Source organism: Delphinus delphis, chromosome 16, assembly GCF_949987515.2.
Source record: "Delphinus delphis chromosome 16, mDelDel1.2, whole genome shotgun sequence".
Classification (NCBI taxonomy): domain Eukaryota; kingdom Metazoa; phylum Chordata; class Mammalia; order Artiodactyla; family Delphinidae; genus Delphinus; species Delphinus delphis.
In genome coordinates, this window is record NC_082698.1 from 74,119,771 (window position 1) to 74,143,349 (window position 23,579).

Here is a 23,579-nt window from a genome sequence, read left to right on the forward strand (position 1 = left end):
AGGAGATGCTGGCCTGAGACTTGCCCCTGCCATACAGGGAGACCGTCTGAGGCGGTGTCCCTTCCCTGCTGGGCTGAATGTCCCTCTGAAAGGCCTTCCCCTCCCAGCAACCTCACAGCATGGAAAATGCCACAACCGTGTGGTGCTCTCACCTCCTGGCAGCTGGACTGCATCATTTCTCCTCCAGCCCGCACGGAAGTGGACATGATCCACACTGCTCTCCACTGGCTCTGCGGCCCTGGGAGCCCTGCTGGGAGGCTGAGGCAGGCCTTGGCGTACCCAGGACGTTCCCTCCTGCACAGTCTAACTCAGTCCCTAGAGTCCAGCGAAGGCTTCTCCAGCCAACCTGGTCGAGTCCATTTACCTGGGGATGGGTGGGGGTCCCAGCCCCCTCCTAGGGGTGAGTAGCCGTGTCTCCACCAAGGCTTAGCTCCTGGGGTGGTGGGGAGCTCCCCCAAGCATCCACCCCTCACCCTGCCCTCCTGGGACCGACCTCAGCATCCCCTCTGCTGCATGCCCTCTCCTGCTGGGGCCCCGGCACCACGCCCTAAACGCAGCCCTCCTCACTGCATTCCAGCCCTGACCTCATCTCTAGACCCATCACCCCTGCCAGGTGCAGCCCGCACGGGGAAGGAGATCCCTGAGGGCAGAGCTCAGAGCAGCAGATCTGGGGGGCCTCACAGGGAGGCAGGTGAGGCCACCCGAGGAGGTCACCACCAAATGTCAGGGGCCCCAGTGCCTCTCACCACCTCTCCCCAGGCAGGGGCCGGATCCAGGCAGGCAGGCGGCAGTCAGGTGCATCTCAGGGCAAGTCTGAGAGCCCCACTCCACTCCCTCCAGAAAACAGGCTCTGCTCCATCTTCATGTATTTATAATAGCCCTTTCTTGTTTTTCGTCAAGCTGTGTTTTCTGTGTATCAATAAAATCAATGATACGAATCCCACACCAGGGCCTGATTTGAGATCTCTGCTGGGAAACGCTCCTTCTAAAGCGCTCCCTCTTCAAAGAGCTCTTTCTAAAAGGAAGTAATGGTCTCTGCCCATGCAGGAGCCTTGGGGGACACAGAGGGCCATGGCTCTGCAACCTGGCCTTCCATAGGGCTCTCTCATCTGTACCCCCGTAAGTGGATCAATCAGAGATGCCCAGCTGAGGAGAGCACAGTATGGGTGTCTTCCCCCAAAGGGACCCTAGGGTGCAGAGCACCAGCAGGATGAGGGCTCAGGGGCCTGGGAGGTACGGGCTGCTCTGGGTCTCAGGCCCTGCCACCCTCAACCCCACACCCCCACCTCAGCCTGAAGCTGCAAGCTGGAGCCCCTGAGGAACGTCCGTACTGGGACGTTCTGGGCCAGGAAGCCTGGAGTCTAGTCTAGGGAGGGGTGAGCGCTGAGCACCGCCGCTTGGGAGAGCCCTGAGGAACTCCTGGGTGAGGCCCCAAAGCTGCAGAGTGCAGAAAGGCGCTCTCAGCAGAGGGCCTAAGGCCAGAGGTCTGGAGATGGACTGCATGGGGCTCCTGGGCCGGCTCTGGAGCGTCGGAGTTGGGATGCAGATTCCCAGGCCCTCTTTCTTTCGGGGCCTTGCCTTCTCCAGGACATGGCAAGTCCCACATGTCTCATGGAAACACCAGCTCCTGTCGGGGTCACCAGGTGGGCTCACAGGCATGGGGTCAGCACAGTGGTGGTGGGATCAGCAGGGAGAGAACTGGGGACTAACAGCCCTCGGTACCTGATGACCTCCATCCCTCTAAAGGGAGGCTGGCTCAGGGTTTCTGCATTCCAGGGAGGGCAGGCAGGACCCCTGGGGGTTCCCTGGACCTGTCCCAGCTCTGTTTGAGGGCCTTGGACCTCCTGGGGTTCACCAGCACACAGCTGGGCAGGGGACATGCCGTGAGAGCAGTTATGAATTAAACTGTGTCCTCCTCAAATGCATATGTTGAAGCCCTAGCCCCTACTGTGACTGTACTGGGAGACCGGGCCTAAAGGGAGGTAATTAAGCTTAAATGGGGTCATGAGGGTAGGGCCCTAATCTGATAGGACTGGTGTCCTTATTTTTTTTTTTAAGATTTTTTTTTTTGATGTGAACCATTTTTAAAGTCTTTATTGAGTTTGTTACAATATTGCTTCAGTTTTGTGTTTTGGATTTTTGGCCGCAAGGCATGTGGGATCTTAGCTCCCCAACCTGGGATTGAACCCACACCCCCTGCATTGGAAGGCGAAGTCTTAACCACTGGACCGCCAGGGAAGTCCCAGGACTGGTGTCCTTATAAGAAGAGGAAGAGACCTCAGAGAGCTCTCCACCTCTCTCTCTCCCTCTTTCCACATGCATGGAGGACAGGCCATGTGAGGACATGGGAGAAGGTGGCTGCAATCTAGAAAGAGAGGCCTCACCAGAAACCAACCCTGCCTTCAGAACTGTGAGAAATAAATCTCTGTTGGATAGCAGCCTTAGCAGACTGATACAATGGCCCCAGTAGGAATGTTGTACAGAGCAAGATGCTCTGGGCTGTGAGTCTGGGGCAGCAGGGGTATGATCAGCAAGAGGCACAGACAGCACAGGTGCCTGGAAGTGGGGCATATATGGACTGGGGCTCGCAGGACCCCTCCCCTGGAGAACCCCTCTGAAGCCAGGGACATACTGCGCCCATTGTGGAGCTGGATCGTGGTGCTGAGCAGTCCTCAGAGGTGTCTGAGACCACTGATGACAAGCTGATGACAAGATTGGCACTGAGGGTTGAAAGTGCAAGGTGACCAACACATCCCTGGAAGTTAGCTCTTGGGCCAGCTGTCATGGGACAGGCATATTGCGGGTGTTACTCTTGGCTGGGGACCTGAGGTTTCCATGAGGTCCAACCTCCAGGGTATGACCCATGGCACAGATGCAGGCCCTGGATGCCTCCCAGTGAGGAGTACGGGCTTACCCTCCTGGGCACTCCCAGAGGGGCTGGGCACACAAACCACAGAGGAACAAGGATTTCAAGGTCGGGGTCTCGGAGGCTGCACCTTCTGTCTCCCCTGGGGCTCCCACTCCCAGTAGATGCATCTGATGGACAGTTGCAGGTGTCCTGGGCCAGGTGCCTCTTGGCATGCAGTCCTGGGCTCTTCAGCAATGGGGCTCAACTCTCTGTCCACGGCTAGATATGGGACAAGTCTGGCCCTTTTATGGGGGCCAGCTGTTTGCGTTCCAGGTTTTCTGCCACCAGCTAATACTTATCCAGTGTCAGCTGTGTGACAAGCACTACACTGGGTATTTACAACCCTGTGAGGCAAGAGCTCTCACATCCCTATTTCACAGAGAGGTAACTGAGGGTAGGTAGCTTGCCCCAGGCCACAGCTGGTTGAGGGTCTGAGTCAGGTTTACACCTCAACCCGCTGAACTTCACAGCCCAGGCTGCCTCTCTTCACAGCAGCATTGACCTTGGGGGTGGTTCCCTCAGCCCATGGCTGCTGACCTCACAGACCCCAGAAGTGCTGGCTGAGGCAGTGGGGTCCTGCCCTACTTGAGGGACCCTTCCTGGAAGCACAGAAGAGTGGATCCTTTCTGGGTACAGTGGGCGCAGGGTCATCCCCCACTCTTGGGCTCTGTATTAGGGTTCTCCAGAGAAACAGAACCAGTAAGATACCCTTTCTATCTATTTATCTATCTATCTATCTACCTATCTATTTATCTATCTATCATCTATCTATCTATGCATCTATCTAGGGAGATTTATTATAAAGAATTGGCTCACCTGCTTGTGGAGGCTGAGAAGTCCCAAGATTTGCAGTTGGCAGCTGGAGACCCAGGAATGCTGATGGGATAAGTTCTAGTCTGACAGGCTTGAGACGCAGTATTTCAAGTCTGAAGGTCAGAAAAGATCGATGTCTCAGTTCAACAGTCAGGCAGGAGGAGTTCCCTTTTGTTCTGGGGAGGCTCAGCCCTTTGTGCTATTCAGGTTTTCAACTGACTGGATGAGGCCCGCCCGCATCAGGGAGGGAAATCTGCTTTATATCGTCTTCTGATTCAATGCTAATGTCACTAACACAACATTGTGACTCAACTATACTTCAATTTAAAACATGCTAATGTCATCCAGAAACACCCTCACAGAAACACTCAGAATACTGCTTGAGCAAATATCCCGGCACCCCACCGACCTAGTCATGCTGACACGTAGAATTCACTATCACAGGTTCTGAGACTCCAGGCCCAGGAGCCCCGAGTGCGCGCCAGCTCCCAGCCATACACCTTGCTCTGGGACAGGCTTTGGCTGTATGGCCTGGATGTGGATGAGATCACTTAACAGCACATCCCCTGGGCATGCCCTTCACACTCTGAACCTCCTTCCTCTTCTGTACGTGGGTGTACTGTCCATGACCAGTGACCCATGCAGTGTAGACCAGGGCACTGGGATTCGGAGAGGTCCCACAGTCAGTCAGAGGTGCTGCCGGGATCTGAACCCAGGTGCTCTGGCTCCCAGCCCCAGCCTATTCTGCTGCCTGCCTCCCGCTAGGGAATGGTGTCTTTCCCCACTCTCACTGGGCTCACGGCTGTTTCTGAAGTTGGGCAGCCTGCCAGCCTGGGGTCCCCGGAACAGTTTGGGATGTGAAGAGGAAGCTAATGCAGAGTGGGGGACCCTGAGGGTGAAGAGGGCGACTCTCTCCTGCCGAGAGAGGACCATGTCTCTCCCTTGAACCCACCAGGGGCTGGCCTCGCAGGGGATTGTCCAGAAGAGGCAGTCAGGGAGGCTGGATGTCCTCGAAGGGGGCAAGTCTCCCAATGCCGTGGAGAGATGACCCCCACATGGCAACCCCTAGACTTGCTGTAAGATTCCAGACAGAATGATCTTCACATGCAGTTTAAGAACGGCTCCTTCTAAAAATCAGGATGGGCCATTACATACTGAAGTAATTCTGGTACATGCTGAGATTTGTAGAACTGGGTCCAAAGTCCCGGTGTGTGTGTGTGTGTGTGTGTGTGTGTGTGTGTGGGTGGATCCAGGGTTCTGCTTAAGGCTGGCACACTTTTGACAGGGTCCTTGAGGGCTCAGGACCCAGAGATGGAGGCTGTTGAGAAAAACAATGAGCATCCCTGGCAGGGAAAGCTCTGGCCTACGGCCGCTCACGGCGAGACCCAGGTCCACACAGTTCACACCCTCCAGGCCTCAGAGACCCGCACGCCCCTCCTCTGTCTTCCAGATGAGGCCCCTGAGGGAAAGGAGCAGGTTCCTGCCAGGCCCCACATGCCAAGACCAGCCAGGTGCTTGGTCACTGCCCCACACTGGACCCCAGGGGTCAGCCCCTCCTTCTCCCTTTGTGTCTTGTCCACAATCACTTTAGCTTTGTTATCACTTCCTGTAAATCAACTCGCTTTTTAACCTAGTCTCATCCTAAGCAATGTCAGCCTTCGAACAGTCTCTCAACGTGCTTGGGTCTCTTTTCCCTCCACACACTGTCTCGATGAAAAATGACTCATAGAGATGAAGATGGTTCAGGCAGTTCCTGACTTAAGGAGTCAAGCTTTGCTCTGCAGCCTCTCACTGGACGGCCCCATCCCTAGAAGGACGGGGTTGGTCGGGCTGTTCTCTGGGAGCCAGGCTGTCCTGAGCGGATCTTGACCATGACACCACAACCTTCAAGGAAATGCCTTTTTCTTTGCAAAGCCAGGCCACATGCCATGACTGACTTGACCTCATAGGTGTGAGGGTTCAGGAGAGGAAAGCGAGCTTCACTTTCTCCTGTGTCTTCTCCGAGTGGCCATATATATCCCCGTGACACTTGGTATCTGAAAGTCCATATTGTTTGGGGATGAACACATCCACATTTAGTGCTCGTGTGACAGGATTCCCCTAACCTCTTGCCTTCTACCTTTTTATGCTTCTGTGTGACACTTGTCAGCAACAGAAGCCTAGATTTTGCTTTTGTGTCCAATCTGACAGTCTCTGTGGAGTACATTTGTGGTTATTGTTTTTATTGATCTATGAGAACTTCATTCCAGCTCTTAATTTTTGTCCTGGATTTTTCTAGACTTCTATTTTCCCTCTCCTTTCTAACTCCTATCAGAGTGACTAAATTTTCTGTCTTCCCTTTTCCTCTTCCTAATGGTTTGGAAGTCGTGGTTGGCTGATAATAGTTCCCAAAGACACAATCGCGCACTAATTCCCAGAACCTGAGAATATTACCTTATATGCGAATATGTCCTGAAATTAATGATCTTGAGAGCAGAAGTTTATCCTGGGTTCTCTGGGTGGGCCCTAAATGCAATCACATATATCCTTATAAGAGAGACGCAGCGGGAGATTTTACACAGACCTACACAGACGAGAAGGCTTTGTAAGGACTGGCAGAGACTGCAGTGATGTGGCCACAAGCCCAGGAAAGCTAGGGCAGCCACCAGAAGCTGGAAGGGGCAAGGAAAGATTCTCCCATAAATCCTCAGGAGGGAGAACTACGCTGCCTTCTTGACACTTGGTTTCTGTCTTCCGGCCACCAGAACTGTAGAAGAAGTTTCTGTGGCTGTCAACCACCAATTTTGTGGTAACTTGTTGTAGCAGTCACAGGAAACTAACACAGAGGTCATATTTTCTACTTCTACTACTTTAATAAGTTGCCCTGAAATTCTTTCCCTGTCTACTAGAACATGCAGACTCTTCTTAGACACAGTCAGCATCTCTGCCCTGCTCCATGCGAGTGTGCTGGACTTTGCTGCTCAGTATATCCATTCCCACCTTCTCTTATGGGCCCAAGCTCTTTTTTTTTTTTTTTTTTTGGCGGTACACGGGCCTCTCACTGTTGTGGTCTCTCCCGTTGCGGAGCACAGGCTCCGGATGCACAGGCTCAGTGGCCATGGCTCACGGGCCCAGCCGCTCTGCGGCATGTGGGATCCTCCCGGACTGGGGCACGAACCCGTGTCCCCTGCATCGGCAGGCGGACTCTCAACCACTGCGCCACCAGGGAAGAGGGCCCAAGCTCTTGACTCCTCTCCTGTGAGGACCTTTAAAACTGGAAGCAGGCCAAGACGCTACATTCACTAAAGGGCTAATTCATGGAAAGTCAATTTGCTGAAAGTCGGTTTTTCAAAAAATCAATTTGCTGAAGACAGGCTTTGCCAGCTGACCAATACGGCAAACTTACCAATTTAAGAAACATTTGTTTCCTTGATGAAAATGAAGTGTGCAGCTATTGGGTGATAGAGTTGTTAACAGTTTCTAAAGCTTTCTGTGAAGGTTTAGCTGGTCGCAGCCCTCTAAGGCAGGTCCAGCTAGCTGGATGCTGAGGTCGTGGGGTGCAGTCGGTCTTTTGTGTGTATCTTCAAGCCCCAGTCCTGGACTGGGCAGCCGTCCCCCCGTCCTGCTCTCATTAGCACAGCATCAGATCAGTGCCTGGGTTCACATGCTGTGCTTTCTCGCTCTTCATCTCTGTCTCTGGAAATGCCGCTCGCTGCCTCGAAAGCTCAGTCGTGCATTTAAATGTTTGTTATATGTTGCCCAGTTTTTCTAAGCCCTGTGTGGACGGGGTGGGGTAAGGGGAGAGGATTTCCAAGGTCTCCAGGATGGCTGGAATGGAGTTTGCTGTGCCCGTTTTGGGGACAGGGAAGCTGGGGCCCGCAGCAGGAGACCTGCCCTACAACAGTCGCACAGAGACGGGGTGGAGTTGAGATTTGATCCTGGCTCTGCCTCCTGCGGCCTCTTCAACGGACGGTGAAGGATCTTCCGTTGAATATTCAAGTCCTCATCAAGGTTCACAAAGTGGCTTTGAGGAGGAGGGGCTGCGAGCCCCCCTAAGGCCCCCGGGGCCCCCAGTTGAGAAAGATCCTGACGACTCATCTGGGTTCAGAAGGGATGGGGGTGTAAGTGACCCCCAGTGCTGGTGCTGGTGCCAGCTTTGCTGCCCACCTCGACTGCAGGCCTGGCAGCGATGGAAGGGCAGCAAGAAGGAGAGGCCCGCAGGCTCTGCCGTGGGGCGCAGACCCCTCGTCCCCGCCTGGCGCACCGGGGAACCACCTAGGCCTGTTCCTGTGCCTCTTCGGGCTCCATCCTGGGAGTGCGCGTGAACGAGCTGCTACCTATTGCATGAGGCGGCCTGCTGATGAAGCACACGGGATTCTTGCTTACAGGCAACCCGCCCCTGAGCTCAACGCCCAGAGGTCCCAATAGCTTGGTCGTCGGGTCGATGGCACCTTGGAAAGGCCGGGCCGGGCCTGAGTTCCTCCCTGACCACTTTGCTTTGGGAGGAGCAGGTCTCCCTCCCACCCCCGGCCACAGCTGCGCCCAGCTGGCAGCCCAGAGCCCGGTGAATGTGGGGGGCTGGCTCTGAGTCCCTGCCTCCCTGACTGGCGGCCATAGGCCACCATGACCTTCTCTGACCTGCCTCCCCTCACCCTCCCCTGCCTGGGACTGCACCCCCATCTGTGTCACTCCCCAGCCTCAGCCTCGGCTGTTGCAGTCGGCTGATCCTTTAGCCACTGAAGCTCACCTTCACCCTGAGCGAGCTCAGGTGACACGTGTCACAGACTGTCCTCATGGGTGGCTGACACGCCAGGCAGATCCCACCTGTGTAAGGGGAGCTCTCATGGGAGTGCTGGCCTGCAGGCTTCGTCCCGTCCAGAGCTGCCCACCGTTGGTCTCTGTGGCCTGCAGGACTGCACAGGCTCTCTCCTGCCTCCTGACCAGCCACATTTCCCAGGACGGAAACGGCCTTTACCTGGACCTGTTTGGATGAAGAGACAAGGTGGGGCTTGCTTTCTGGTGCTGACGCGGGCAGTTCTGGGGGTCCCTGGCCACCTGCCACCCGCCCCTCAGGTCTGCCCTCCGGCCATCTCTGTGGAGCAGCCCCCAGCGTAGGTGGTGGACACGGGTGGCCCTGGGTGCATGTCCCACGCAGGCCGGAGAGCGATCTGCAGGGCTGCAGGGCGGGCCCTGAGGGGAACACCTCCCCACGAGCTGGTCTGGGCTGGCTGACCACTGGGTGTGATGGGCCTGCTATCGAGCAGGAGTTCCTTCCTCCCTGAGGATCTGCATCTGCCCCCACGGTGAGCCCCTCTGGGCCTGTCCCTGCCTAGAGGTGACAAGGGGTCCTCACGACATTCTCGGGTCCACCCCGGAGTGTTCACGTCCTCCTGAGCTGAAAGTTTGGGGGTTAGGCCCACAAGCTGTTGTCTCTGAGCTGGTGTTTCAGAGGAAGTGACGTTGGCCTCTGAATCACGCGGGGTTCGCCCTGCGGCCCAGAGCAGGTAGTGGTGCGAGCTGGGGATGCGGGAAGGAGGTCCACAGCTAAGGTACCCGCTCATGTGGCTGAGATGTGGGCTCTTTCTCCAAGGGGCTGACCGGCCCCCCCGGGTGCCCCCTCCCCTCTATAGCGAAGCCCTGACAGCGGCTGCCTCACCACCTTGCACAAGCCCTCTGGCTCCTTGGCCTGGTCTGGCCCTGGGTGCAAGGGTGCAGCCTACCCATGGCCCCTTGGCCTGAGCCTCCAGCCTGGCCAGTGCAGGGACCCAGACTTTCTGTAATCAGGAGTCCCAGAGGCCAGCCACTGCCCCTGTGCCACCCCCACTCCCAGGGAATGAAAGGAGGTCACACACAATAACCACATGGGCTTCTATCAACCCCCTGTCTTTGGAGTTACCACATCCCGTCTGTGAAAACGGGATGCCAGCCCCTGGCCAGGCAACGTGGAGGAAGGTGCAGCTGGTCAGCACCCTCCCCCATCTCTCTCCCGATAGGCGTGTTGTCAGTAAGTGTCTCCATATATCACTGCACTGAATTACAGAGGGGTCCTGGCTAGAGGCAGCTAAATGCTAGGAGCTGACAGACACAAACCTCCCGGCCTGGCGAGGCTCCAAGGCTCGGACAGCGGACCCAGCCTGGGAGGGACGAGGGACAAAGGGGCCCTGGCCCCAGTGAGCCCACAGTGTGTCCGAAGGATGGGGTTGTGCCGCGACCCTCAGGCCCTGACTGCTAGGGAGGGGCCTGCTCAAGGCCGCACAGCCAGCTGGGCCTGGCCAGGCTGCGGATCCCTGAGTCGTGAGCCAGCTGTCCGTCTGCTGCCCGCCCTGGGCTCCACTCCCTGGTCAGGCTCAACGTCCAGGTGCTTGTGTGTCTCACGGGCCTTCTAGCGCCCTTGGGCCAGCCTGGCGGCCCTCCAGCTTCACAGCCTGGAGCCAGTGGGGTGCTGGTTGTGGTGGTGCCACGAGGGCGGGCTTATCGCCCAAGCCCTGCACTGGCCACAAGGCGACAAGTTCTCCTCAGGATGCTGCTGTCAGCAGGTGCTTCCGTGGGAATGGTGACAGCGTGCTGCTGGAGGCCCAGTGAGGAGAGTCAAGTGAGGGCTGCGGGGCAGTGCTGCGCGGCCGTCCCTCACCTCCGAGACCACTGAGGACACTTTGTCTCTGAGTGGGCATGCAGGGCCCTTCCAGGCCTGGCCAGAGACCCTCCTCACCAGCCTTCGCCCCTCCTGTCCTTTGTCTTACGCACCACTGGCCCTGAGGCCTTTGGAGCGCAGCAGAAATGTCAGGGGTCCTCACTTCTCCCCGCGGACAACTGCCAGGTCTTCACAGCCCTCCTGCGAGCTGTCCCCGAGTGCCCTGCCTAGGACACGGCCCAGATCGAACTCTGCCAGGGATGCGGGTGTGGGCCCCCAACAAGCTTTTCTGGGCAGGGCCTCGACCGCTGTCTGTGACACGCTGTCCCTGCCTGAGCACGGGGCTCACAGAAGGACAAGGGCAAAGACAGCCATGAGACCCATCCTTGCTACACCCATGGGGAGATGGGTTAAGGAAGGTGGGACCTCAGGCCTCGGGCCGCAGAGAGGACTCAGGCCCGGGCCCAGGCTGTTGCCCCACCCATGCTCTTTGCACACTCATGAGGGTCGTTGTGGGGAATGGCCACCCTTTTGAGATTTTGAAAAGCAGAGGCAGGATATACCTGTCCCCTACCCTATCACCCCACGTCCCCTCCACGTGGGCAGCTCTGAGACACCAGGGGCCCAGGGCAGTCCCGCCTGCAGACTGTTCTGGCAAGGCCCAGGCGTGAGCACTCTTAAATCCTGTGCTGGACCTGGGGCGGAGGGGGTTGAGCCTTCCCCTTCGCTCCTTCCCAGGCCAGGGCCCAGGTCTGAGGCTCGCGCTGCCCTCCTGGCTGCCTCTCGTCCCGGCCCGTGTGCTAATAGGGAGAGCTTCCATTAAGGCTGATGACAGGAACTGCCACCCAGGAGACACCCTTTGATCTCAGGGCGGCAGGATGCAGAGTAGTCAAGAGGGGGGGCTGCGCTTCCTGACATGCACCACTGTTGACCGGCTCTCTGAGTTTCCTGGACCTGGGGGTGGCAGGTGAGGGGACAGGAGGGCAGGGCTCTGGGGGGCAGGCCCCTGACCTGGATGGAACTGTCCACGGAGGAAGGGCCCAGCCTAGGGAGGTCCGGGGAGGGTGTTCCAGAGCGAGCTCAGCGGGCCCCAGTATGCCTTGACCAATCACGAGGGCTGGCAGCTCCGGGAGGGTGGGGCCGACCCTTTTCCAGAGCCCCTCTTGGAACTCTCCCTGCCCTTGCAGCAGTGACAACCTCCAGGAGACAGGCTGAAGTGAACAAGCTGCACGGCGGCTCCTCAAAATGCTCCCTGCACGGCCCCTCTGGGCCACCTGCCCCTGCCAGCAGGGACCCCTCAGCTGCCCACACCTCAGCTTCTTTCTTGAGAAATCTGAGGACCTGATGCTACTCCGATCCCCTGTGCCGAGGTCTGAACACCCTCCTAATGCAGCCTGAATTTAAGGAAGGCCCTAAAGGTGGCCTGACGAAGCTTGGGGTCCCAGCCTCTGAGCTGGCAGGGTGCTCTGAGGCATGGTGCCCCTTCTTCCGCACCTGCGGACACGTATGGAGCCTGGCACCCAGGCCGCCCCTGCCTGGCTTACCCCAGTTTTCCCACAGGGGTGCAGGCAACTAAGGCCTGAGCATCCAGCCCATGGCCCAGTAGGGCGCCCTTCCCAGTGGGGTGCAGTACCCACATGTCAAGGGCCTCTAAATGTTCTCTCACCAGAGCTTATGCCGTTGGGAACCGGCGTTCCACGGAAGCTGTCTGAGCCTGAGGATGGGACCTCATCCAGCCTGGCCCGCGGTTGGCAGTGACCCTCAGCCCCTGATGGTCCACACAGAGGCAGAGTCCTGCTCACCCCTCAAACCTGACCTTGCCTCTCCCTGCCAGCAGCAGCCAGGAGTGGAGGGGCGTGAGGAAGGGATGCTGTGAAACATGGTATCCACTGAATGCTGGGGAGATTCTCCAGAACCCAGACCCGTGCCTCCAGGCTGTTCAGACCTGTAAGGCTCAGCAAACGTGGGTGGGAACAGTGAGGCCTGCAGGGGCAGGGAGGGCACCATGTGAGCTCACCTCAGGGGAGCCCACCCAACGCGGTTCCCTGTGATGCCGTGGCAGGGCAGGAGCCTCCCGGCAGGAGGAGGCTTCTCCGAGCCACTGGGGCAGAGTTCCCCCGTGCAGGGCAGCCCACCACCTGTTCCAGGCTCAGGCATCCCAGCACCGAGGGCCTTCCCGAGACCTGGCCATGAACATCACCAATCCTGGTCCAGGGAAAACTGGACATGGGCCATCGTGGGGATGGGTTGGACAGACAGACAGGATGTCAGAAGGAGAAGCAGAGAAAAATAAGAAAGAGACTAAGAGAAAGGAAAAAGAATGACAGACAGGGAGGCAAAGACAGAAGAAAGAGAGACAGAGAGGACGGTGTGAAGGAGACCAGAGAAGGAAGAGAGGCACTGAGGCTGAAGCCAGGACAAGGGCAGGAGGGAGCTGGTGTCTCATGGAGAGGAGGGGGAGGACGATCCTGCAGCCAGTTCCCAGGGCAGCACACTTAGGCGCTGAGCATTCCTGAGGGACTGGGCCAGTGACTTGGGGTCTTAGCGTGGGGCTCTCTGGGCCTCTGCTCTGCTGCCGTGCAGAGTGCCAGGGCTGGAGGGGTCTTAGAGACCACAGCCTGAGCCCCTTTCACTGAGGCAGCCACCGCGGCCAGAGAAGCATGGGTTTTGGACCCCCCGGAAGTCAGCTCTGAGCCGGGCCAAACCCAGAGACCCAGACTCCTCACGCAGGCACCCGCCGGCACCCCCCCACCCAAATCAAAGCCTAAGCTAAGAGGGTGAACATGAAAAGGCCAAGAGGCACAGGTGGCCTGGCTCCCGGGGCTGGGCAGACGAGGGGCTCAGAGCATCGCCATGGAGGGTAGGACTGACCCTCCCCACAGGTGGCCCCCGCCACTTCCCAGTTAGCCAGGACGGGGCCCCCTGGCCATGAATATGCAGTGATAGGCACATGGGTGGGCTGATAGGCTGGGTCCAGGGTGCACAGGAAAGTGTCAAGGGTCAAAGTCATCCTGCTGGAATCCCACCCCTGGGCATACACCTGGACAAAACTATAATTCAAAAAGATACATGCACCCCTATGTTCAGAGCAGCGCTATTCACAATACACAAGATGTGGAAGCAACCTAAATGTTCAGCGACAGAGGAATGGATAAAGAAGATGTGGTACATATATACAGTGGAACACTACTCAGCCGTAAAAAAGAACAAAATAATGCCATCTGCAGCAACATGGATGCAGCTAGAGATTATCATACTTAGTGAAGTACGTCAGAAAGAGAAAGACAAATACCATATGATGTCACTTATACGTGGAATCTAACATATGACACAAATGAACCTATCTGTGAAACAGAAACAGACTCATGGACATACACAACAGACTGGTGGTTGCCGAGGGGGAGGGGGTTGGAGGAGGGATGGAGTGGGAGGTTGGTGTTAGCAGATGTAAGCTTTTACATATAGAATGGATAAACAACAAGGTCCTACCGTATAGCACAGAGAACTATATTCAATATCCTATGATAAACCATGATGGAAAAGAATACAGTTAAAAAAAAAAAAGAAGGTATATGTATGTATAACTGAATCACTTTGCTGTACAGCAGTTATTAATATAACATTGTAAAACAGCTATACTTTAATTTAAAAAAGAAAATATTGAAAAAAAATTAAGCAATCTGTGAGAGAACAATTTAAGATGATAAAAACATCCTGATCCTTATCAAAATTTCTTCTAGATTTAGCATCAATTAAAGATTGTTCCCTGAATCAAAAAGAAAAAAAAAAGTCATCTTGTTGGAGGCAGGTTCAGCAGGTGCCCAGGCTGAGCCCTGCTGGACTCCTTGGCCTCCTTGGGGAGGGACACGTCTGCCCTACAGCCCGTGGTATCATGGACAGTTGGCCCAATTTGCTCTACTGTGGGCAATGCCAACCCTGGACTCCCATTTCCGAGAAGAAAGTTGTTCAGGCTGTTGGCTTGAATTCCAGCGCCCGGCCCTCACCATCTATTTAATCCTGGGAGGGTGGGGACACCTCGAGCCTTGGTTTTCTGCTCTGCAATGTGGAGACCGGAATGCCTGGGGTTGATGGGACGCTGAGTGAGAAGAGGGGCTCAGGTGCCCCAGCTGTGGGGCGGGAGGGCCAGGGGTGAGCCTCTGGGTGCGGAGCCAGCACGAGCCTGCAGGACTCCCGGCCTGAGAGCACCCGCCCGGCGCTCCTGAGTCAATAGCCCGGACTCCAGGAAAAGGGAGGGTCAGCAAAACAGGGAGCGCAGCCCTCGCTGAGAGGCAGCAGAAACGTCCCGGGAGGTAAGCGCCAGGCCATAAACATAAAAAGGAGTCCAGCAGGACAAACTAATGGCCCTTCAGTGGGAGAGGCAGATAGCTGGGATTCACAGGCGGGCTTCCAGATCAATACTTGTGCGCTGATTTGCTGAAGAGGCTCTTATGAAGTTTAAGCAGAGTTCATTGTTAAATACTCTTCTGTACAAAGGATGTGGGCGGCCGTATTAATTCCTTTTCTCTTACGGATCAATAATTACATTGCTGATTTGCTTAAAAGGCTCAGGTCGAGGCAGGGGTGAGGGAAGTGGGCCTCACGGCTCCAGAGAGCATGGCTGCAGGTCCAGGAAGACCACGCTGTGGTCGACGGAAACCACCAGGGGCCAGAAGGGGCTGGTGACAAAGGGACATGTAGCAAAGCTGGCAGCCAGTTCAGCGTCGCCTCCATTCCCCAAACTTCCCTCTAGCTCCATCCTCCCCTCTTCTTGAAGCCCTTTTCTCGGAGCCGGGCTGACAGTGAGGTCCTGGCTTCCTCTGGAGGCAACTCTTCAGCCCACTCGCAGGCCCCCGTCCTGGCCTCCTCTGCTCTTCCCAACAGCCCGTCCCTCGGGCCCAGCTGAGAAGAGCTGGGAGAGGAGGCCGTGCCCTGTGAGCCAGGACAGAAGGGAGGGAGCGGGCAGGCCCAAGTGGGCCAAGGCCAGCAGAGGGGCCAGTGCTGACACGGTTCTCAAACAACCAGGGAGCTGGTGGGGAATCTGTGCCCCAACCCGCTGTCACACTCAGGCAGGGAAGGAGGCAGGACAGGCGGCCATAGGCTTTCCTCAGCCTTGACGGTCGGCCTTGATGTTCACTCTCCAATATCATAAACCAACGGAGCACAGCTTGTTTGCTGGTGATGCCAGTAATCCCGGCCTTGTCTAGCAAGCATCTGGGGTGGTCTACACAACAGCCCTGTAGGACGGGAGGTAGGCAGGCTTGGGGCTGCTCTTTCCTGACCCTGGAATACAGTCCTGGGCTGGGTCCACTTTAACAGCCTGGAGGAAGTTCAGCTGGAGGAACCCAGTCACCTAATGTTATCCATGCTCAGAAGTCATAATGAAGGAAGGAAGGAAGGGAGGAAGGGAGGGAGGAAGGAAGGAAGGAAGGAAAGAAGGAAGGAGGAAGGGAGGGAAGGAGGAAGGGAGGAAGGAAGGAAGGAAGGAAGGAAAGAAGGAAGGAGGAAGGGAGGGAGGGAGGGAGGGAAGGAAGGAAGGAAGGGAGGAAGGAAGGAAGGAAGGAAAGAAGGAAGGAAGGAAGGAAGGAAGGAAGGGAGGAAGGAAGGAAGGAAGGAAGGGAGGAAGGAAGGAAGGAAGGAAGGAAAGAAGGAAGGAGGAAGGGAGGGAGGGAGGGAGGGAGGGAAGGAAGGAAGGAAGGGGGGAGGGAGGGAGGAAGGAAGGGTGGTACGAGCCATTAATTAACTTCTCTTGTCTAGATGGTCAAGAAGTTTCCTTGTCCACGCTCACTAATATCATCTGTTGATGGCTGTGTAGGGGAGCCATGTCTGAACTCTGGGGTGAAGAGTGCCTATAATTGATTAATAATGTCTGCCATGGGCATGGAATAGGCAGTGGTGGAACATAAAAATCTATGTCATATATTTTTAGCTTCGATGAACCACAGAATCTGTTTGGTACCAAGAATGCCACATGGCTTGAGACCTGGTTTGAAGAATCTCTTGAAAAAGTCTGTATCCTGGCTGAGGGGCCTCCTAGGGTCCTGCCTGACCCTGCACATGTACACAGGTGCACAGATGCTGTCAGGAGGCTATTATGAATTCTAATGCATCTAATAGCCTGGTCAGGAAATAGAAAGGTATATTACAGATCATTAAGTGGGTAAAGGAATTTGACAACCTTTGATCTGAGTCGGGAAAATAGATGGTATGAATTAATTTGCCCGCTTGTGAAGAGAAGAAAAGTCATCCCTCAACAGTGACAGGCAAGGAGTTCAACCTCCAGGGGCCTGGTCCCAGGGAAGGCATGCAGCAGCAATCCTGGGAGTGGAGGGCTCGGATGCACAGGGGCCAGCAGGTGTCTGCGGGCCATGGCTTCCAGGCTACCCTCCCCCTGCTCCAGTCCAAGGCACAGACCTGTCCCTCACCTCACCACCGTCAGGGCACTGGCTCCCAGAGAATGTCCACTAAGGCAGGGACAGCCCTCAGGGACAATACAGGCACTAGGCAACCCTGTGTGTCAGGCCCATGTGTGGTACCCAGGTCCCATCACATCCGCCAGGATCCCTAGGGGATTTGCTGCATTGGTGCTGTGCTGACCCTGTGGGAGGCCAGGGACAAGGGCCCAGAGCGGTGATGTCACGGCGGGCTCACAGATCCAGTGTCCAGTCACACACACTTCCACTGGGGTGTCCAGTAGGTTTTCAAAAGGCACCTGCCTGGTCTCCCTCCCCCCACCCCAGCTGATGGCAGCTCCAACCTTCCAGTTTCTTAAGTAACAAGTCCTGGTGTCTCCCAGCACCTTTTCCTCCCATCCCTCACGGTGCATCTTCCAGCAGATCCTGTGGCCTGTACCTTCCAAATACACCAGAACCTGACTTCTGCTCACCTCCCTGCCCACCCCACCGAAGCCCTAACGTCTCTTACTCAGTTCCTGCACTAGCCAATGCCTGTTCTTCTGTGCCTCCCTGCCCTACAGTCTGTCCTATCCCAGAAGCCACAGTAGTCCTTCTGAGGCTTAAGTCAGAGCCCAGCAGTGGCCGCCCTCCTCCCCACAGCAACTTCTTTGACCTTGCCCTGCTCATCCTCCAGGTCCTGCCTCCACTGGCCCCGTGCTCATCTCTAATCCTCCAGGCCATGCCTGGCCAGGGCCCTAGCTCCAGTGCTTGTCCTGCTTGGTTCCTCAATGCGGGCTGTCCTCGGTGAACAATGCAGCCCTTTGGGCAGGTTTCTTGTTTGTCCTGTCACTGCGGTGTCCGAGTGCCCAGAGTCGGGCCTGACACACAGTGGGCCCTCAATCAATGACGGTTGAATGAAAGTGTCCAGGCCTGAATAGCACGCTGCCTGGGGTGCAGTGTGGCCAGGAGAGGGCTGGCGAATGTGAACTCAAGACAGGCAGGGACTAGTCGCAGGGGTGCAAGCACAGCATCGTGGAGCTCCAACACCTCTTGAATTGCAGGGAAGAATTTTAACCGGGGGAGTGAGTGGGCATATATCCCGACAAAACTATAATTCAAGAAGATACATGCCTGCGTATGTTCATAGCAGCGCTATTCACAATAGACAAGACATGGAAGCAACCTAAGTGGCCATCGACAGAGGAACGGATAAAGAAGATGTGGTACATATATACAATGGAATATCGCTCAGCCATAAAAAGAACGAAATAATGCCATTTGCAGCAACATGGATGAAACTAGAGATGATCATACTAAGTGAAGTAAGTCAGACAGACAAAGACAAATACCATGTGATATCACTTATATGTGGAATCTAAACTATGACACAAACGAACCTATCTCTGAAACAGAAACAGAATCACGGACATAGAAAACAGACTTGTGGTTGCCAAGGGGGAGGGATGGAGGGGGAGGTTGGGATTAGCGGATGTAAGCTTTTATAAATACTGTAGAATGGAAAAACAACAAGGTCCTAGTGTATAGTACAGAGAGCTATATTCATAAGCTCTCTTATGAATAAGCCATAATGGAAAAGAATATATATTAAGAAAAAAGAATGTGTATGTATGTTTAACTGAATCACTTTGCTGTACAGCAGTACTTAACACTGTAAATCAACTATACGTCAATAAAAATAAATAAATTTTTAAAAGACACCAAAAAAGAAGGGAGTGAGAACACTTTGCATTTAGAAGTTTAAGCTGGTGGTGGGCGGGACGGATTGGAGGGGAGAGAAAATGCAGGGAGAACAGTGAGGGGGCAGTACCATGAGCCAGGCAGGAAGGGGGAAACTGAGTCGGCCAAAGGAGAGTGGGAGTGGGGTGGGGGGGGTGGCGTATGAGCAATTTTCTAGAGGGTTCGCAGCTTCCCCGTCCACCAGCTGCGTGGACTTGGGTATGTTCCTTTATTTTCCCATCCTCAATGTCCTCACCTGTAAAATGGGCTAACAGTGGGAATCTCTCAAGGGCAGACTGAAGTTAGATGAGGTTGGTGTGCAGAGCAGCTGCCCACAGCCCAGGCCCCTGCAGGCTGAGCTTCTGCCCCTGGCTGCCCCGGACCCTGGAAGGGGCTGAGTGCACACAGCCCCTCTGAGCCCCCGCCTCCCATTGACGCTCCTGTTCTCAGCCTGCCTGGTGATAGCTCAGAGGGCAGAGCCTTGATGGGTAATGAGACCTTTCTCTCGAAGAACACCCTGTGCTCAGTGGAAACATGTCCTTAGTATGCAAGGACGCTGGATCCATTAGCTTTGAGTACACCGTCATATTGCTGGAGTGATTGTTCCTCAAATAGAATTACTTCCTACAATTATCCTCTAAAAAGACAGGCCCCGGGCTACGGGCGAGAGGTGCTGGGAGGCCAAAGCCAAATCAAATCGGGGACCTGGTTCTTTGGAGATGAGTCTGGCACTGGGGTCTGCGCGGCACATATGTACGTGGGGACCGTCGGGACGCTCAATTGTGCCACCCGTGTTATTTCCTCAGCCCCAAGCCAAAGAGATCGGAGCCCCAGCCAGCAGAGCAGGCTGACCAAGGACACTGCTGAGTGAGGGAGGAAATGGCAGGCAGACACAAGAAGCACGAAAAAGAGGGACTCTGTTTAAGGTGTATTCTGCTCTGAGTGAAGCCAAGTCTACGGTGGCCTCATGGCCCTGTGCTGTCTGCTCTCCCTGTGCTCCCTGACTGCACTGCCCCAAACAGATGAAGCGGCTCAACATTAATGGCATTAATAGTAATCAGACCAAACGCTGGCCTAAAGCCCTAGATGCAGCCTTCATTTAATCCCCACGACTATAATTGCCCCCGTTTTACAGATGAGGAAACAGAGGCACAGGAGGCCGTTCAGTCAGCATATCTGGGGCACTGAGCACCTTCAAGGCCCTGCTCTGGGCATCACGGCGAATGAGATGAAGAGTCAAACAGCTGACACGTCAGGGTGGAAGGGGAGACTCGCCATCGGGGTGTAAACGAATACACGAGGCAGCTCGGCTCAGGGGGTGGTAAGAGTGAGTAGAGGGGGCCCCAGGGAGGGGTTCTGGCTGGGCTGGAGAGAAAGTCCCCGAGGGGACATCTGAGTGGAGGGAAGGAGCTGGCCCGCAGAGATACAAGATAAAGCGTTCCTAACAGAAGGTACAGCCAAGCAAAACCCAGAGGCTGGACGGACGTGGTGAGGTTGACAAGGGCAGCAGTGGCTGGAGCATCTGATGCAGGTGCTGAGGTAGGAGAGGAGATGGAATTGGAAGGTGAGCGAGAGCTGGTAGAGGGCTGAGTAGGAGCGAGGTGGGTGGGTTTGTCTTGCCTGCATCGGCAGCTACTGACGGGGTTAAGCCCAGAAGCAACGGGACCAGCATGCACTTGGGAAGATCCTGGTGTTGCAGGTGTTGGGGGTGGGAGGGGCGTATGCAGAGTCTGGTTGGACTAGGGTAGCCGCCGAGGTGACAGGGTAGACGAGTCCACGTGAGAGAGGGGTTCAGGTGAGGTGCGTCCAGGTGAGGGTGGCTGTGATCAGGCGTTCTGGAGGTTGGCAACAGAGCTTCCTTGGATTGGATGTAGGGGTGAGGGGACAGTGGTGAGGGGACTCAAAGGGGTTTGACCTGAGTAGCAGGGACAGGTCAATTCAGGCAGGGAGCTCTGAGGTGGACCTTAGTCTGGTTCTGGGCCCTGGGTACCAGATGCTGTAGGGGATGCAAAGCGTGCAGCTGGCAGGCGAGTCTCCAGCTGAAGAGAGGCGGGGCCCAGGGAGAGGAGGGCCCAGGGCACGAGTCCGAGTAGCCAGCACAAGGTGGCAACAGAGTGGAGGTGCTGAATGAGACCATAGCCGGGCAAGGGGACAGGGATGGAATCGAAGTGCCCGACTTATGTGATGTGAGCGTTGGAGAGAAAGGCGAAGTCTGCAGCCAGCTCTGGCTCACCCGCCTGGCTCCACCTGGGACCTGCCAGTTCACACAGCTGCACACAGCTCTCCCCCGCCCTGCACACACGCTGCCCTTCCTACCCCTGCCTTGAGTCTGGACCCCAGGCGGGCCCCAGAGCACATGTCACCCTGCTTCCTGTGACTCCCACCAGGATGGGGCCCTGTGCCTGCCTGTCAGGACAGAAGAAGCTGGACTTCATCTCATTTGTCTCTGTACCCCCATAGCACTTAGCAAAGAGTAGACCCTCTGAACGTTATTCCATTAAATTGAATAAACCAGGGCATTTTCTTATCTCGTTCCTGCTCAGAAGTGGGCTTGCCTCCACTTGCATCTGGGCCCATCATTCAGCGCGCTCTATTCTGTGGGGCGCACGCCTGCCAGATTAGGATCGCGGTCAATATCTGTTTTATTGTCCTTCCACACCAGCGCGGCGGAGCATGATCGATCGCCCTCCTGGCTGCTGATAAGGAGGGCTCTCCGCTCGGTCAGACGAGGCTTCAGGCGCCGGAGCTGAGGACCCCGGCCTCCTTGCCTCCCCACCTCCCCAGCTCCAGAAAGCCCTGCCCTCCGCCAGCCTGCCCTCCAGTCTGGGATGACTCAGAAGGGAGTGGAAGTGAATGTCCAGGAGCACCTATGGTGGGCAACACAGGGTGGGGACACAGCAGTCCCGGGCACCTGATTTGGGGCTGGTCTGTGAATGAAGTGGCCCTGGTCAGGGTGGAGGACGCTGGGGTGCCTGACAACCGTAGGCCACCTGAGTGAGAGCCACTTGCTCTCACATGGCGCCCACCACCGTTGGGGCCCACACCTAAGCTTACCATGCAGAAACGGCCCAGCCTCTGCCCACGGGTCATCCCCCCAGTGCGCAAGATCACGACCTCACCATGCTCACGGCCGCTCCTTGGCGAGTGTTGCCTGGCCTGGACCCATCAGAATAGAGTCCCACTCCCACCCCGCCCTGGCAGGGTAGGGGGAGGTGTGGCACAGTGCAAATCAGGGTGTCTGGAACAGAGCAGTGCCTGCTCCCCTCTCAGCTGTGGCTCAAGGCATCGAGGACCAGCCCTTTCCATTCTCTATCTCACCTGTGTACCCTTCACTTCCCCCACCCTCTTTGCTCCTCATGGACAGGTCGTGAGCCCCTCTCCTGGTGCTCAAGCCAAGACTTCCAACAGTTTGCATCTGCTGCCTCAGAGCCCCCCACTTTTCCCTGTGGCCCTCGATGCAGACCGGAGCTGAGTGGAGGACAGGGACCTTAGAGTGTGACTGGCAGGGCCCCTGGTCCCTACCCCCACCCCCATGCATGCACCCGCAGAGCTGTCGAACTCAACGTGGGGTCTTGGTCAATCCTTAGAGTGTCGCTGAGAGATACATTTATTCCCACTTCACAGATGAGGAATTAAGATCCAGACCCTCCTGGTCCCTTTCCATGAGGCCTCTCCTCCTTTGCTCCCACAAGGGGCTTTGCCCCCACAGTTAGACGCTGAGCGTCTCCTGTCCAGCCCTCCAAGCATCTGAGGGAGACCTGCAGTATGTTGGCTTCCCGTGTCTGCGCCCCGGCTGCCGTTCAGCAACTGAGGCCAGGTACCAGTACCAGTGTCCCTTTACGTGGCCGTGAACTTCCCCTGTGTGGGAGAGGGGTGTGGGAGGGGTCAGCACACAGTGCCTTCCCCCGAAACTGCCATTGCCCCTCTGTGTATTTGCCCAGCTCGGAGGCAGGGAGGCTCCCCCAGCTTGTTCAAAGGTGAGCTGCTTCGGGTGTCACCCTCCACTCTGGGCTAGACTGTCCAGCCCGGATGGCACTGGTCAGTGACGGCATTAGCCTGGGTACCTAGAGACTCTGGTGAGTCGCCAAGCCAGGGGCATGGACTCTTCAAGCCAAATGGGATGGCAGCAAAGATGGCAGAAGGAATTTCTGAGTAAAAAGACTCCCTTGGAGCTCACGGAGAGGCCTGGCCTTCTCACCCTGTGGCTCTGTCCCCTCAGAAGGCCCTCTTCCCACTCCCTGTGCCCACCGCACCCTGCTGCTTCTCACACTGCAACGATCACGTCCATTAGTTGTCATAGCAACCCAGACCGGACAAGTCATTTTCTAGAGGGCCCTGTGCAAATTACGGCATTACACCAACTTATTGCCAATCTTTTTAATTAAAACATTTTGCTTTCAACTCTACTAATGGCAGAGATCAGTAAACAGGGAAGATTGAATTACTGATATTGAAGCTCCCACATCTCTTAAAAGGCTTAATTACTGGTGGGACCACAGTGAGGCCAGAGAGAGGCTGCTAACAAGCAGGTGGGCCTCACCCAGGAAGGCCAGCCCCTGTGAAGGTAACGAAACAAAGCCCAGAGCACCGAAAAGATACACATTAAAAAAATTTTTTTAGAACACTTAAAGGACATAAAAAGTTGCTAGAGTTATGGCTACAATTTCAGTTTCCAGGAACCATGATGTCACATTGCTGGCTGCTCAATTTCTGTTGAATTAAATTGCCTGGTCTGACACCTGGAGGCAGAACCCTGTGTCCATGCGTGCACAGTGTGTGTGTGACTGACTGATAAGGGGGCCACAGATCCCACTGGCCAGTGGCTGACTGATAAGCGGGCCACAGACCTCACTGGCCACTTGCTCCAAAGTCCCTCCCACCCCTCCTCCCGCAGTTAACATCCTTCTAACCAAAGCCCCCAGGGAGCACTTCCCCTCCCAGCAGGCCCCAGCAGGGTGGCTAGAAGCGCTCAGCAGGAAATGCCCTCCGATGGGCCTCATTTAGTGAAGGGAAAACAAAGGCCCCAGAGAGAAGGGTCACACCAAAGCTCCTTCTGTGTATAATGAATTGTGCTAATTACAGTTATCTCCTTCATCTCCTCCAGGGTCTATAATGCCCA

At 55.9% G+C, this 23,579-nt stretch overlaps 1 long non-coding RNA gene across 1 annotated transcript in view; it reads right to left on the reverse strand.

Moving 5' to 3' along the window:
* Positions 1 to 694: 694 nt before the first annotated feature.
* Positions 695 to 23,579, reverse strand: part of LOC132439473 (uncharacterized) — a 110,048-nt gene continuing 87,163 nt past the window's right edge. The window contains exons 3-5 of the long non-coding RNA XR_009522364.1: positions 8,448 to 8,681; positions 3,725 to 3,834; positions 695 to 909 (exon numbers count right to left, since the gene is read on the reverse strand). This is a non-coding gene — a long non-coding RNA (uncharacterized lncRNA). The remainder of the gene's footprint in view (positions 910 to 3,724; positions 3,835 to 8,447; positions 8,682 to 23,579) is intronic.